The sequence below is a fragment of the Onychomys torridus genome, chromosome 17 (assembly GCF_903995425.1).
Source record: "Onychomys torridus chromosome 17, mOncTor1.1, whole genome shotgun sequence".
In the NCBI taxonomy this organism is placed as follows: domain Eukaryota; kingdom Metazoa; phylum Chordata; class Mammalia; order Rodentia; family Cricetidae; genus Onychomys; species Onychomys torridus.
Genome location: NC_050459.1, coordinates 6,390,032 through 6,394,573, shown reverse-complemented (window position 1 = coordinate 6,394,573; position 4,542 = coordinate 6,390,032). Strand labels below are relative to the sequence as shown.

Here is a 4,542-nt window from a genome sequence, read left to right as displayed (position 1 = left end):
AAATAAATATGGATAGTTAATAGATGAATTGATAGATGATAGATAGTAAAGAGATGTACAGGTGATAGATAAATGGTTACATGATAGACAGATAATAGATGGGCAGACGACAGATGCTAAGTAGGAGTACAGATAGATGGACATAGATAGCGGATAGACAGGTACAGAGATGAAGATGTATTGATAGATGAGTGGCGGTATGCTGAGCAGTTTGTTGCATATCTGATTTTGCTCTTGTTTAACTTGAGGCCTGAAAACCCAGGAGAAGCTGGTTATGGAAGGTGCAGGGTTGCCACATGGGGGTGACTATGACACTTTAAGAACAGTGCAAAAATGGTCAAGGTGCATAAGAGTGTTTATCAAAGACAGGGGCGGGTGAAAATGCTGGCATGTGATTTCTTGGAACCGTGTGAACAGGCCCTTAAGATTAGAATAAGACATCAAAGCTTATTTGTGTGTGTGTGTGTGTGTGTGTGTGTGTGTGTGTGTGTGTGTGTCTAGCTTATGAGCCTGAAATGAAGCATGTGCCATTGTTTATGCATATAGGAATGGCTTCTCTCAAATTATTTTAAAACTCATAACAAGATGGCTGATAGCTTTGGGTTAACATCTATCAAAATTTATGCGGTATTTCCATGGAAGTATTAAAATTTATAGACTTTCTATTGGAGTCCTACTTAAAGTATTACCATGGTATGTGGTGTGTGGATTGCCCCAAGGAGAACACTGAAGTGAAGTCAGCCTGGGAGACAAGGACCATGAATAATTCAACTAAAGGAATGGCCAAAGTTTGAGACAGAAAGATATTAAATTTTCAGAATTCTGAAAAAAAGTTGATTATTCCTGGAAGAGGAACTTTAGATAGCTGGTCAGTCTTAAATATACACTGTTCACAATTAAAAGGGACCCTGTGTGGCACCTACTGTTTCCTCATAGTACAAAGAAGGATTTCTAGAAACATCACAGGAGCTCCCCACCTGTGCCCACCCTGCAGCTGTCTCCTCCATCCCATTATCCTCTAACATGGACCAGCATCGTGGCTGCTCTGGCATCACTGAGTGGATGCTGAAGATGAGAGACCCACTCATCATCTTCCTGAGCAGGACTCTGAGAACTCCAGAACAGTTGCTGTGAAGAAATTTGCCTACTGAAATAAAAAATTTAGACTCAGCATGCAAACTGACTTTAAAATACCTTGAAGACACTTAAAATTTTCCAGACAGTGGCCCCAGGATGCCCATGTTTTCTAAGGTATTTCTGTTTTTAATAAATAACGTTACCAGCCTTTGACCAATAAACAAAACTTTCCATTCACCTATAAATCTACTTCATTTGTTTATAAACACCTCCCTCCCCAGTCTGCTTCCTTCCCTACTTCTCTTGTCTCATTTCTCAAGGCCTCCCCTGCTGATCGCTCTGCCTTCTGAAGGAACCTCCTCCCACTCCCAATTCCCTGATTTCTCATCCAGTCTCGACTCTGAAGCCAGAGGGATAACAGAAAGACACTCATCTCACCATCTTATCCCAACTGCCTTAAAATAAATTGCCAGTGGAGAGAAATAAAGCAAAACGCATGTTACTTCTCTGGTGCTGTCTCTCTCAGACTCACCCAGGGACCTCTGTCAGGCTCAGCCTTTTGTCTCCAGCTTGCTGGAGGGCCCTGCCCCTGGCTCCTGAACACAGTGTGATCTTCAGATGGCTCTCCTCTCTGCCCCCATGCCTCCTAAGCCACACAACATGCGTTCTGGTTCTTTTAAACAGGACTTCTTTTAGAATGTCCTCCTATCCACCCTACTTGATTCGTACCCTTTCAGTTTTGGTTGAATGTTTTTGTTCAGGTAATTGTCGAAAGACAGGAATGCAGCAAAGAAATTCCACATATCCTTCCCAACCAGGGTATCAGCAATACCGTCATGTATCAATCCAGGTTAGCTGACCTTCATTCCCATGTTTGTGAGTGTGAGTGTGTGTGTGTGTGTGTGTGTGTGTGTGTGTGTGTGTGCTTGTGTGTGTGTGTGTGTGTGTGTATGTGTATGTGTGTGTGTGTGTGTGTGTGTGTGTGTGTAGCTGTGTTCTGTGTTTACACATATGTAGTTCTGCATGCACGGCCCCATAGACCCAATGTGATTTCATCACAGGAACCCATATGTTTCTTTCTTGCAGGGTTTCCCACGTTCTCCCTCTCCCTCCTGGTCTCCAGGCCCCTGGACATTAGTTCACTTCACCTTTTTATGCTTCTTTTTATTACCAGTGTACGCTCATGCCATCACTCAGCTTTGTTCGTTTCTATTCCATCACTACTAAGCACAAAGGAGATAATTTTGTTTTGGGGGGCTACTCTTGCACTTCAAGGGCAAGTAGAAATAATGTGTGGTAGGGAGAGGCTTTTCCCGGAGCCAAGGCAGTAAGCAAACCCTGGGTCCCAGCCCTGGATCTTCCATGCACTATGTGGGCTGCAGTGGTATAGGTGCACAGTGAGACTAGTGGGGACATGAGTGAGCACTGGGGGGCATTTCATGGACAATCCCACTTCGTGGGCCATCTTCTGATCCTGCTCAGAGTCCCATGTGATTTTTCTATGGCGTTATGCACCTATCCTATGTTCAGTTTAAGTAGGAACTATACACACACGCACAAATAGATCATCACATACATGTACAGTCATAAGGACCTAATTCTTCCACAAGAAAAGCCACAAACGAGAGGTCATGAAACTCACAGAAAAACAAAACAGGAAGCAGTCCAGGTGGTAGCAGAAGTCTTGCAATTGCTCTGAAGGCGAGGAATCCCCTCCCCTTCACCAGCCACCACCACCAGACACCCACATTGTCCTCATCAGCCTCTACTCATGGATACCTCCACTTCCATCACCTGGCGGGAGTTAGCCTGCTGCTTCACTTGGTGAAAACGGCTGGGAAGTAGATCAGCCTGATGGCCAAGCTTGTCAATAGTGGCATCATTGGGCCCATTAGGGTCACCTGCGTGTTCCTCATTGACCAGGCTAAGACTAGGTTGCAAGACCAGCATAATGGCGAGCACATACATGCCAGGATGTCTGATTGCCTCATCAAGACCACCTACTCCAAGGGATCCTTCGGCACATACAGGGGAGCAGCAGGAAACCTGACCCTGGCCACCCCTGAGAAGGCTATCAAGCTGGCAGCTCATGACTGTTTCAGACCTCAGATATTTAAGGATGGACAAAAGCTAACCTTGCCTAAGAAAATGTTGGCAGGCTGCAGAGCTAGCACCTGCCAGATGATTGTGACCACCCGATGGAGATGCTGAAGATCCAGTTGCAAGATGCAGGTCACATTGCTGCTCAGAGGAGGATTCTGGCTGCCCAGGCTCAGCCATCAGCCAGGGAGGTACTCAGCCCTCAGTAGAAGTTCCAGCCACTCCTCAGCCCATGGCCTCCCAGCTCACCCATGACCTGATGTAGAACCATGGCATTGGTGGCCTCTACAAGGGACTGGCGGCCACACTTCTCAGGAAGTTCCCCTTCTCCAATGTCTACTTCCCCGTTTGCCAACCTGAACCAGCTGGGTCACCCATATTCTGAGAAGTCGTCTTTCTGTGTGTCCTTGCTGTCAGGTGTCAATGAGGGCACTTACTCGGGGTTTCTAGACTGTACCCAGAGGATCTGAAGACATAAGAGCCCCTCAGCCTTCCTGAAAGGCACATACTGCTGTGCACTGGCCCTTGGCCCACTGTTTGGCATCACCTAGATGGTCTACTTCCTGGGTATCGCTGGGGCCAGAACGCTGTGACCAGCACAAACCTGAGGAGGTCTGATCTCTCTCCAGTCCTCCCCATCAAACAGAAAGGCAGGAAAAGGGTTTAGGGTCCATGTGGATGGTGCACACATAGGCCCCCATGGGGTCCTGAAAAGACAAAAAAAAATGGAATCAAGGTCTTATTTGTGTAGAAAATGCAGAAATCTGTACATTCCTCAAGCTAGTCCCATCGAGCTAGTCCTATCTCATCTCTGTACCCCAACCTAGTCCCACCTGACCTGAACACCCCTAAGACAAAGTTGGTCTCTGGGCTGGGGCCCCCAAGTCCTCTGGTCTCTATGGCTCTCCTAGTCTACAAATGGGACACACACACACACACACACACACACACACACACACACACACAATTATTTTTTGAATTTACTGTGCTCGTTTGCCTCTGCCTATCTTCTGCCCATGAGTCTGTTTGCCCCTGCTTTTCTTTCTGCCTCAGCCAGGACCCCACTCTGCCTCCCAACCAGCCTTACAAGAGGACTGGAGTATTCCATCCTCATGTTAGGCTAGGATTTCTAGGCTGGGTGTGCTGCCCCATTCAATTCTGATCACAGGCACCCCACACATACTCTTCCTGGTGAGATTTTGGGTTCCCACCCCATGTGGGACGCACATTGCTCGAGGTCTTTGTGTATCCATGGTGGGTCAGGCTGCTACCACCAACCTCCAACAGTCAGCTAGCTAGGCTGCATGGGGATGGGCCCTTAAGGGCACAGTTGCCTTTCTCTACGGAGTCAGGCACTCTATGCTC

The 4,542-nt window shown here is 47.2% G+C and overlaps 1 pseudogene; it reads left to right on the top strand.

Moving 5' to 3' along the window:
• Window positions 1-585: 585 nt before the first annotated feature.
• Window positions 586-3,770, top strand: LOC118569152 (annotated as a pseudogene).
• The last annotated feature ends 772 nt before the right edge of the window (window positions 3,771-4,542 follow it).